Here is a 13131-nt window from a genome sequence, read left to right as displayed (position 1 = left end):
ACTAAACAACCGACCTCAAAACTCAGTCTTAAACGTCACCCTGCCAGACATACAATAAAACTTGTTTGGCCTTCAAATATTCAATACTTACAACGGCAACAAGGGAGAACACTATTATCTTATGATGATATATATATATATATATATATATATATATATATATATATATATATATATATATATATATATATATATATATATATATAATCTATACGTCTCACACTCACAATATACATATGTGCCACACTCTCATTTCTAGGAATTACTATGAAGTGATTGGTAATTCTGTTATTCATCACCTGGTATATAACCAATTAACCCTTCAAATATTTATGGACAATTCGTATAGAATAAGCGACCATAAGCAAAAGGTCGTCTAGATACGATCATAACACAAATGGTGGAAATATATGTCGTCAGGACTCGTCGAGCAGAAGGCGCCATCACTCACTTGTTATGGAGACAGGGAACCTCGTGCGTCTATTGAGGAACCTCAGTACAAAAGATCGACACTTGCAGCAAGTGCTGTAAATGTTACAGGGGTTGAATATAACTTCATCCTGCAGATACACAAGGAAATGCAGCATGAGATCCTCGCTTGCTACAGATGGACGGAACCTTTCAGGGATATGGCCCAGCAAGCTATATAGGCAACTACACAAATAGTAACAGCAGGATGTCCAGCTATGACTTTTGTGTGTATGACAGAAGTTCTTGGCAGTTATCTAAGTCTGGGTCAGTTATTTAAGTAACATTTTTAAGGTATGACGATATATGGTGAGCACATACGTGCAAATGGCGCCACATGATGCCGTACCCTCTGATATACAACAACAGTCTATAGCAACTACACAAGGGTCTTCGTGGTATCACCAGATCTAAAGCACTCCTCCCTGGGGTGTACAAGTACTTGTGTAAGAGAACACAGACAACCAGCAAGCACTAAACATCCTCACAGATCCAATGAGAACACCTGCTTACACCATCTGACACCGTGATGCACTTGGAAGTAGAGGGAGTTGGTGTGGCTGGCAGGCGCGACGGATCCTCAACTGCAGAAGAAGAAGAAGGTAAGAGGCAGGATGGAGGAGGCATACAAGTGCCTTTGACTTCCTCAAGTGTTTCGGTCAACTTCACCACAAAAGAAATGACAAAAGAGGCTTCCACAGTAAGTCTCTTGTGCACACAGCTGCCGCTGTTGCTGCTGCTGCTGCTGTTGCCGCTGCCAACTGCAGATAACAGAGTAACTGTTAATAGTTAAACTCTACGAGTTAAGTCCAGCTGAAAGTTCGAGGCATGACGGTGAAGTGTACAAACGAGGCAAACCTAAACAAAGTCCTCCCACACCATCGTCGTTACTACTCGTAACACATATAGACTTCTTGACTCACCGTGGATATATATATATATATATATATATATATATATATATATATATATATATATATATATATATATATATATATATATATATATATATATATATATATATATATATATATATATATAAAGACCCACAGTTCTTGTGTGTTCTTATACCTTGATCGACTCCATACCTGGAGGAGGTGAGACCACTGCTTGGGAGGCTTTCGATGACCTGCTGTCAGTCGATATTCGAACATGACGAGAAACGTGTGACTGAAGGTGAGACAGATGAGAGCAGACAAACACAGATGGACTGTACGCAGCGGCAGACAAACCACAATTAGACAGTGTACTGAGGCAGATATCCACAGATAGACTGTGCACAGCAGCAGACGACCACAGAAACATCTACGTACACGTATGTACGTACACCACCAGGGCCGAGGTAGGCCACTGAGGACTACCATCAACAGTCACGAACCATCAACGGACGGCACTGTCCGTTCTACCTTTCCTCGGCCACAATAGCAGACAACTGGAGGTAGATAGCCTCACTGCCGGATCACAGGAACACACACACACACACACACACACACACACACACACACACACTGCCAGGTGTGGACATACAGAAGTGATGTGCCAGGGTCGCTGATCTCTCGTAGTCGCTGAGAATGCTTCAGAACCGATGATGTTTTCGAGCGTTCGAGATAAATGACTGAGACATGGGTGATTCGGTGAGTGTCGACTTCGCTCACATAACCCCAGAGGGAATGGCTCTTTTTCCCAGAGTTATATATTAACTGACAAATCATGGATTTGATAATCTTTTATGTTTTAATCCAAGCCATGATGTTCTTATCAATTCATACAGATAAGCGCAATAAGGATCTAAAGATGATACAGTTCATTTCGTTTGTCTGGTTTTTTTTTCAGTATTGAACACAAGATGAACTTATTTTCAACTCTGAGAACAAAATGTTGAATATCATCATCATGACCCCTGAAACATAGAGACGAAAAATGGTTGTTCAGCTGTGCTGACCTGACCATATACTTAAACACTGACATTATTGATCACTAATCACCACTAATGTCATGTTACCATGATAACAGACATGAATGATATGCCCGACCTGCCTCATATTTGAGCTGCAGGGTGTAGAAAAGTAATTAAGTTATTAATTAAAAGTAATTAAGGAAGGGATGGAGTTACACGTTCCTATATCCACTTCCTTGATCGTGATTTCTTTTTTCTAAAGTCTTGATCAATTCCACAAAACTTTCTTTAATCGACTATCCACTATACGTCATTCCGACGCTTTTAATCAGAGTTGATTAATTTACTACGATCTCGGAGGTTACTGTGTCGCAGTGGATCAAAGATACAGTGGGCCCACTGAGGACCACTTTGATTACACTCAGTGAGAAACACCCACGTAGTAAACACTGTCACTGGTGGAAGTAAATTCTTTATCATTATTTCATTTACTTTCGTATGATATATTTATCATTATCATTATCTCGTACTTTATCATTATGTTTAGTGTCTTATACTGTCTTTATCATTGTTATATATATTCTCGTATGCCATCTTTATCAGTATACTCAATATCCCACGCCTCCTGTACCACTATTGTATGTACTATTATATTTACTGTCGTTTCCCATCGTTATTATCATATTTACTGTCGTATGCCAGGCTACAGAACACTGGGTACAGTACATCAGGGAGTAGTACAGAACACTGGGTACAGTACATCAGGGAGTAGTACAGAACACTGGGTAAAATACACCAGGGAGTAGTACAGAACACTGGGTACAGTACATCAGGGAGTAGTACAGAACACTGGGTATAGTACACCAGGGAGTAGTACAGAACACTGGGTACAGTACACTACACACATCTCCTGGACACACCACATAATGTGCTACGGACTGGCGGCCTAATGGAGGCTACTTACACTTACATCCGAGTGACCGTTCATGATGGCGGGGGGAGAGAGAGAGAGAGAGAGAGAGAGAGAGAGAGAGAGAGAGAGAGAGAGAGAGAGAGAGAGAGAGAGAGAGAGAGAGAGAGAGAGAGAGAGAGAGAGAGATCCTAAGTGATTTCAGTAATGTTAAGGCCAGACCACCTCGTTTGGACCATGGGGTCTGAGTGGCCTCTGTACAGTACCCACTGTACAGTACTGCACCCTGGTGTACTGTAGTCACTGTACTGTTCCCTGGATGGGTTATGGGGAGGCTGTAGCCACAACCGGCCACCAACAACAACACAACAGGTTCGAGGAGATGAAAGGTAGCTGGAAGGCAGAGGTTGTGGGAACACTGAGTCTACGACGCTCACTTCTCTCATCTACTCTACTCTACTCTACTCTACTCCTCTCCCCTCCTCCTCCTCCTCCTCCTCCTCTTCCCTCCCCTCCTCCCCTCCTCTCTTCCTCCCCAGGGGTCGCCACCCTCAGCAGTGTCTGATCTTTTGCAGTGGGCGGCTCACCCACTTGATGACTCCCATTGCCAGTGGTTCCAGCTCGAATTCCCACTGACTCCACTGCTGTTACACACACACACACACACACACACACACACACACACACACACTGAGAGAGAGAGAGAGAGAGAGAGAGAGAGAGAGAGAGAGGTTATTGCCAACTTTTTATCCCACGGTGGCTGTCGGGTCGTCTTTTCGTCTCCCGCCGTCTTTGTCAGCGGTGCTCCCTGAGAGTCAAGCGGAGGGCCAGCTGACGGCCGACCTCTCCCCGGCAGCTGACGGGGGGAGGAGGTTGCTGACGGTCAACCTCTCCCCCGGCAGGTGACGGGGGAGAGACGGGAGGAGGTTGCTGCCGGTACTGGCTGGGAGTGTTGTGGTGGGTGAGGGAAGGAGAGGGGCCCTGGCGCAGGGTTAGCCAGGGTTGGTCAGTTCTGTCTCAAGGGTATGTCACAAGGACGTCTGTGTTAAGTTACTCGTGATACAGATCTACGTACACATGAACGACATGTCTTCGTCACAGGTAGATGCACAGACGTCTACCACCCATCTCCGCGTCACAGGTAGATCTACAGACGTCTACCACCCATCTCCGCGTCACAGTTAGATGTACAAACGTCTACCACCCATCTCCGCGTCACAGGTAGATCTACGGATGTCTACCACCCACCTCCGCGTCACAGGTAGTTCTACAGACGTCTACCACCCATCTCCGCGTCACAGGTAGATGTACAGATGTCTACCACCCAGGTCCCCTCACGCCAGAGGGATAGTGTCTACCACATTAGCCACACAGGTCCTCCCACATCAGAGGACCACTGTCCACCACATTAGCCACATAGGTCCCCTCACATCAGAGGACCACTGCCCACCACATCTGCCACCTCAGAGAGAGGTACGTACACATCCTTCCACCTCCTAACGAGCTACCGGTCATCACCAGTTCTGTAATTACCAGGTCAACCGTCGTCAGCAGCCGCCACCAGACGAAGATAGAAAAAAAAGATAACGAAACAAATTTAGCAACGAAGAAACTTTTCCACGTCAGGAACGATAACCAGAAGTTGTCTATATTGTCAGGAAGTTAGCTGACGTTGATATTGTCTCTCCCAGCTGACGTTATTGTTGTCTCTCCCAGCTGACGTTATTATTGTCTCTCTCAGCTGACGTTATCATTGTCTCTCCCAGCTGACGTTATTGTTGTCTCTCCCAGCTGACGTTATTATTGTCTCTCTCAGCTGACGTTATCATTGTCTCTCCCAGCTGACGTTATCATTGTCTCTCCCAGCTGACGTTACTATTGTCTCTCACAGCTGACGTTATTGTTGTCTCTCACAGCTGACGTTATTACTGTGTCTTCCAGCTGACATTATCATTGTGTCTCCCAGATAACGTATATGCTAAACTTAAAAGTGTTTCCATCCCTATGGATCATGCAATCTAAAAATGGTAACATACCATTATTTTCAATTTCTACAGTAAAGTTAAGTTGATGGAAGGAACTAGATTGTTAAGTAAAGGGAGAAATGTTTGTAAATTTCTATTTGTTGGCCAAACACAAAGAGCATCATCTACATACTAAACCAAGTTGCATCGGAAGGTAAGATTTCCTTTAGTAACTTTGTCTCAAAGAATTTCATGTAAAGATTACTTAATACAGGTGAAAAGGGTTGCCCATTGCCATACCAAATTTTTGAGCATAGTATTCTCAACTGAATTGAAATGAACAGTCTTTTAAACACAACTTTATCAGTTCAGTAAAAACAGGCTTTGAAACAGGTAAAGGAATATTTTCCGAGGCGTCAGTTAGATATTCTAAGAGTTCATCAACTGGAACTTTTATGAACAGAAATTTGGATTCCTGAAGAGATGCCTTGATGAACAAGTGATGCCAAGATGTGTCCTACCCCAGCGTTTGTTGCAGCTGTCTGGTCGACCATTTGACGATTTTCCAAAATAGCATTTCCAAGAAACACATTAAACTAAAGAAGATTGAAAAGGAGAAAACCTTTCACATCTCAAAAGAGGAGAAACATGCCTTTTAAATGGCCTTACTGACACAATGGAAGAACCGTATATTGGAATACAGCTACGGAATAGACTTCTAAGGAAACTGAACTGTAAGTTAGACCATCTCATTGAAAACTGGACGAAGAACACAAACTCTTTTTTTGTGATAAACCTGTCCAATAAACAGCTAGACAAGGATTGTTTGTGTACTCTAGGCTACGGACAAGGTTTTGTATGCTCTAACAAGGAAGCCAACTGTTTTGATATCAGAAAGTCATTCTGTAATCGAGAGAAACATAGTAAATCATCTAATGATGAAATTAACATCTGTGCTGTCAATGGATTGAACCAGGGCATGTGAAGCGTCTGGGGTAAACCATGGAAAGGTCTGTGGGGCCTGGATGTGGAAAGGGAGCTGTGGTTTCGGTGCATTACACATGACGGCTAGAGACAGTGTGAACGAATGTGGCATTTTTTTTTGTCTGTTCCTGGCGCTGCCTCGCTGGAGGTGGGGGTGCTATTTCGTATGTGGCGGGGTGCGACTTCAATGGATGAAGGCAGCAAGTATGGATATGTACATGTGTATATATGTATATGTCTGTGTAGGTATGTATATGCATACGTTGAAATGTATATGTACGTATATGTACGTGTGTGGGCGTTTATATATATATGTATGAAATGTATATATATATATATATATATATATATATATATATATATATATATATATATATATATATATATATATATATATATATGTGGGTGGGTTGGGCCATTCCTCGTGTGTTTCCTTGCGCTACCTCGCTAACGCGGGAGACGGCGGTTAAGTATAATGAAAAGATAAAAAGAAAAAAAAAAGGTTTAGTGTATGACAGTTTGTCAAAATCAGTGGATCCTATCATAATCTGATGAAGATAATGGTATACATATTACTACAGCAGATAAGGCTAACACAGTTGTGATTATGGTAAAAAGTAATTATCTATTTAAAATGAATGATCTTTTAAGAGATGACACAACATACTTAACCTTAGTAAGAATTCCCTAGAGACAGTTGATTCTCATTTCAATAAAGAAAAAAAAACTAAAGTTGTTGTTGAAAGGTAAAGGTTCTCGACTCATAATCAAAAGTTTGTCATCTTTGTCCTCTTCATTGCCATATATGTATGGACTTATCAAAACACATAAACCAAATTTTCAAGCAAGACCCATTGTGAGTTCAGTGGGCTCCATCACATACAAATCATCAAAGCGATTAGTCTAAAAGTTTAGTGTTGCCCTATTTTCCCTAACTTTTATGACTTGAAACATATTCTTAAAAACAGTTCTTGCAATGTTGCTTTCCAGTACAATAACATCATCAGCAAGACCTTAATAAATATTAAGCCAAATCAGGCAACAATTAGGAATGTTTAGGCTGTCAAATACAAGGCATGTAAATATATTTATGTAGGTCAGACTGGTAAAACTGTAACGGAGAGGAGTTACTAGCACTGTCATGCAGGACGCAGGGATGACCACAAAAATGCAACCGCTAAATATTGCCATGAAAATGATCACCCACAGATCTTGAACATCCCGTTATCTTATACCCCGTCTGCTGATTATGCTACACGCAACGTCGTTAATCTGTTATAATTGCTAATACTAAGAACTTTGATTTGTCCCTAGGCAATTCTAAAGCCCATCTTAGCCTTAACTAAATCCTTATGAAATGACTCACCCAGCTACCCAGGTCAACCCACGCCACCTGACCCTCCTTAATCAGTCTCCCTTACAAGAGTTACGACCAGATATAGCAGTCAGTGCTTGGCCTAGAGAGATTGGTGTTGGACGGCGGGAACAAAGTGTGATGTCAGGATTTAAATAACTTTGTTAAGTACTACCACATGATGAGGTAGATTGTCTCCACGAAACATGTCGTGCCACATTTAGAGAAAAATTACATGTTACATAAAATTGTATGAACTACTGAAGTGCGACTTCATAACTTTCATCACAGACTTGTGTGATCTTCATATCTATATCTACATCTATTTTTTTTTTTTTTTGTTGCTTTGTCGCTGTCTCCCGCGTTTGCGAGGTAGCGCAAGGAAACAGACGAAAGAAATGGCCCAACCCACCCCCATGCACATGTATATACATACGTCCACACACGCAAATATACATACCTACACAGCTTTCCATGGTTTACCCCAGACGCTTCACATGCCCTGATTCAATCCACTGACAGCACGTCAACCCCGGTATACCACATCGATCCAATTCACTCTATTCCTTGCCCTCCTTTCACCCTCCTGCATGTTCAGGCCCCGATCACACAAAATCTTTTTCACTCCATCTTTCCACCTCCAATTTGGTCTCCCACTTCTCCTCGTTCCCTCCACCTCCGACACATATATCCTCTTGGTCAATCTTTCCTCACTCATTCTCTCCATGTGCCCAAACCATTTCAAAACACCCTCTTCTGCTCTCTCAACCACGCTCTTTTTATTTCCACACATCTCTCTTACCCTTACGTTACTCACTCGATCAAACCACCTCACACCACACATTGTCCTCAAACATCTCATTTCCAGCAGATCCATCCTCCTGCGCACAACTCTATCCATAGCCCACGCCTCGCAACCATACAACATTGTTGGAACCACTATTCCTTCAAACATACCCATTTTTGCTTTCCGAGATAATGTTCTCGACTTCCACACATTCTTCAAGGCTCCCAGGATTTTCGCCCACTCCCCCACCCTATGATCTACTTCCGCTTCCATGGTTCCATCCGCTGCCACATCCACTCCCAGATATCTAAAACACCCCAGTTTTTCCTCCAGTTTTTCTCCATTCAAACTTACCTCCCAATTGACTTGACCCTCAACCCTACTGTACCTAATTACCTTGCTCTTATTCACATTTACTCTGAATAAGAGCAAGGTACATCTATATACATATATATATATATATATATATATATATATATATATATATATATATATATATATATATATATATATATATATATGGGTATGTTTGAAGGAATAGTGGTTCCAACAATGTTGTATGGTTGCGAGGCGTGGGCTATGGATAGAGTTGTGCGCAGGTGGATGGATGTGCTGGAAATGAGATGTTTGAGGACAATGTGTGGTGTGAGGTGGTTTGATCGAGTGAGTAACGTAAGGGTAAGAGAGATGTGTGGAAATAAAAAGAGCGTGGTTGAGAGAGCAGAAGAGGGTGTTTTGAAGTGGTTTGGGCACATGGAGAGAATGAGCGAGGAAAGATTGACCAAGAGGATATATGTGTCGGAGGTGGAGGGAACGAGGAGAAGAGGGAGACCAAATTGGAGGTGGAAAGATGGAGTGAAAAAGATTTTGTGTGATCGAGGCCTGAACATGCAGGAGGGTGAAAGGAGGGCAAGGAATAGAGTGAATTGGAGCGATGTGGTATACCGGGGTTGACGTGCTGTCACTGGATTGAATCAAGGCATGTGAAGCGTCTGGGGTAAACCATGGAAAGCTGTGTAGGTATGTATATTTGCGTGTGTGGACGTATGTATATACATGTGTATGGGGGTGGGTTGGGCCATTTCTTTCGTCTGTTTCCTTGCGCTACCTCGCAAACGCGGAAGACAGCGACAAAGTATAATAGATAAATATATATATATATATATATATATATATATATATATATATATATATATATATATATATATATATATATATATATATATATATAGATATATATATCCCCTGGGGATAGGGGATTAAGAATACTTCCCACGTATTCCCTGCGTGTCGTAGAAGGCGACTAAAAGGGGAGGGAGCGGGGGGCTGGAAATCCTCCCCTCTCGTTTTTTTTTAATTTTCCAAAAGAAGGAACAGAGGGGGCCAGGTGAGGATATTCCGAAAAAGGCCCAGGCCTCTGTTCTTAACGCTACCTCGCTAATGCGGGAAATGGCGAATAGTTTGAAAAAAAAAAAAGAAAAAGATATATATATATATATATATATATATATATATATATATATATATATATATATATATATATATATATATATATATATGTGTGTGTGTGTGTGTGTATATATTGTGTGTGTGTATGTCAAAATGTGAGGCTCCTGGTCCAGTGGTGTCATGTTATTGTGGTTTTCCTCACCTGTCATTAGCCAGGCTGGCATATGAGCAGACCTTCCTCTGGGCCACTCGGCCGTCCGTCTGGTCAAGGAAACACGAGACCATATTGGCTGGAATAGTATCACTCGAGGTTAGACAGCGAGGCTGGTGGAGGGAGGGCCTTCACAATGCCTGCTGCAGCCACGGGCGACCTCCACGGGATCGTATGATGCTCCTGAGCATTAACATAAGGACCGGAGGACAATGTCTTGGCGTCATCATTATTTCTACTGGACCTTCCAGGAAAGCACTCGTACAGCTCTGTTGGTAACACTGAATCTCTCTCTCTCTCTCTCTCTCTCTCTCTCTCTCTCTCTCTCTCTCTCTCTCTCTCTCTCTCTCTCTCTCTCTCTCTCTCTCTCTCTCTCTCTCTCTCTCTCTCTCTCTCTCTCTCTCTCTCTCTCTCTCTCTCTCATACCACCACGTCTCACTCGTCGCCCAGCAAGGCCCCCCTCCGCTATGTGTGAACACAATATACCTGTGCCACATCACCTGAGCCAGGGTTATGGTGGGCAAGTCATCCCCTGTGGCGTTGCTCTGAATGTCTTGGGCCCAACACAGCCACCACACGTCTGGCTAATGTCACACCCCAGCAACCCTCCCCACCAGATGACCATCTTGAACCAGAGAATATTCTGTTATTCCGTGTCAAAAAAGCCTAGTCAGTTTTCTCTGCCTATCTGTTACGAATCATCAGTTCGTGTGTCGTGCTCTGATGCTCTTACGAATTAACAGTTCGTGTGTCGTGCTCTGAGGTTCTTACGAATTAACAGTTCGTGTGTCGTGCTCTGAGGTTCCAGGTTTGTGAGCCACATGATCCAGCATCACATACATTGCTCAGTGCTAATCCCCAGCTGCTCTACTGTTACCTCGCGTCTCATGGCTACCAGTCATGACCTGTTACCATGCCCACGTCATGGCCATGCCCTGTCTAGTCTCGCGATCATGCCCGCCAGTGCATGATGGTTACCAGTCCATGATGGTTACTAACAGTCATGCAATAGATAACTATTCCTAGCCTCTAACAAGCCAGTCGACATGGCCACGAAATGACCAGGTCATGAACACGGTCAAAATCATGATTCACTTCGCCACCAGCCTAGAGCCAGGCAGTTAATGGTTTATGGCCACTTACTGTCAGCTTAGGGCCATTAACTCCCAGCTCACGGCCACTAACTTCCACATGGTGATTATACACTGCCCACCTCCCCCCGTGAATGGTACATTCATACGACCAATGTCTGAGAGAGGAAAGGATCCTTAGGCTGCGCTGCTTTCAGTAACAGGGAAATGTGGACCTACCCCCTTTTGGAATGCGAGGTTCATTGACGAGAATAGCTGTACTCCTCGTGTAACCTCGAGCAGGCAGAGTCCGGTAACGCCTATTTCTATCACTCAATGCATTCAGTATCTTTAAGTAACTTATGACTTTACACTTGTCCATATCTTAGACAAACATTGGTCACGGATAATGACGAATGGGTACTGGATGTAATGACGACCCCCTCCTTCTGTACCCTACTGTACCTGCAGCAGTCTGTCATGTACCTTCCTGCTGTACCCTACTGTACCTGCAGCAGTCTGTCATGCACCTCCCTGCTGTACCCTACTGTACCTGGAGCAATCTATCATGTACCTTCCTGCTGTACCCTACTGTACCTGCAGCAGTCTATCATGTACCTTCCTGCTGTACCCTACTGTACCTGCAGCAGTCTGTCATGTACCTTCCTGCTGTACCCTACTGTACCTGCAGCAGTCTGTCATGTACCTTCCTGCTGTACCCTACTGTACCTGGAGCAATCTATCATGTACCTTCCTGCTGTACCCCTACTGTACCTGGAGCAATCTATCATGTACCTTCCTGCTGTACCCTACTGTACCTGCAGCAGTCTATCATGTGCCTTCCTGCTGTACCCTACTGTACCTGGAGCAGTCTATCATGTACCTTCCTGCTGTACCCTACTGTACCTGCAGCAGTCTATCATGTACCATCATGCTGTACCCTACTGTACCTGCAGTAATCAATATATCGTGTGTCACCCACAGTCGGGGTTTTAATGTCAAAAACATTGGACAAAGTGGAATCCATATATATTTTTCATCCACAAAAATATGTTAATTAATTAATTACCTGCAGGTAATTCATGAAAGACAAAAAGTTCGATCATTAGTCAAGCTAATCAAGACTTCAATGGCGCCATTCATTAGCAATTCTAATTGGTAAAAGGCTTAATGACTCTACGGCACAGTAGGCAACCATATACAACACTCAGTATTATATGACACAATAGTCAGCATTGTATTATACAATAGTCAGCATTGTATTACACAATAGTCAGCATTGTATGATACAATAGTCAGCATTGTATTACATAATGGTCAGCATTGTATTACATAATGGTCAGCATTGTATTACACAATATTCAGCATTGTATTATACAATAGTCAGCATTGTATTACACAATGGTCATCATTATATCACACGATAGTCAGCTTTGTATCATACAACAGCATTGTATTGCACAATAGTCAGCACTGTATTACACAATACAGCATTGTATTACACAATGATCAGCATTATATTACACGATAGTCAGCATTGTATTATACAACACAGCATTGTATTGCACAATATTCAGCACTGTATTACACAACGCAGCATTGTATTACACAATGGTCAGCATTATATTACACAATAGTCAGCATTGTATTACACAATGGTCAGCATTATATTACACGACAGTCAGCATTGTATTATACACACAACACGAGTGTCAGCAACACACAACACGAGTGTCAGCAACACATAACACAAGTGTCAGCAACACACAACACGAGTGTCAGCAACACACAACACGAGTGTCAGCAACACATAACGGGTGGAAAAGGAAACATTGGTAAATGTTTTGGCTGTGTTATCATCTGCCCAATGTGGAAGATGCTGTACCATTAATCACCGACTACCCTCTCTCTAATCACTGATCATTTAGGATGATCGTTCTCTCGTTAATCACTGATTTTTGAGACGATGACCTCTCTCAGGTCATTGACCGTATAGGATGATTAACGTCTCGTTAACCATTGCTTATTTGGAGGCGG

The 13131-nt window shown here is 42.8% G+C and overlaps 1 protein-coding gene across 2 annotated transcripts in view; it reads right to left on the bottom strand.

Moving 5' to 3' along the window:
• Positions 1 to 13131, bottom strand: part of LOC139758170 (cationic amino acid transporter 3-like) — an 86080-nt gene that overhangs the window by 41060 nt on the left and 31889 nt on the right. The gene's annotated exons all lie outside the window — the stretch shown is intronic.

Source organism: Panulirus ornatus, chromosome 29, assembly GCF_036320965.1.
Source record: "Panulirus ornatus isolate Po-2019 chromosome 29, ASM3632096v1, whole genome shotgun sequence".
Taxonomy (NCBI): Eukaryota; Metazoa; Arthropoda; class Malacostraca; order Decapoda; family Palinuridae; genus Panulirus; species Panulirus ornatus.
Note: the sequence above shows the minus strand (reverse complement) of the source record. Positions and strands in the feature narration are given on the sequence as shown.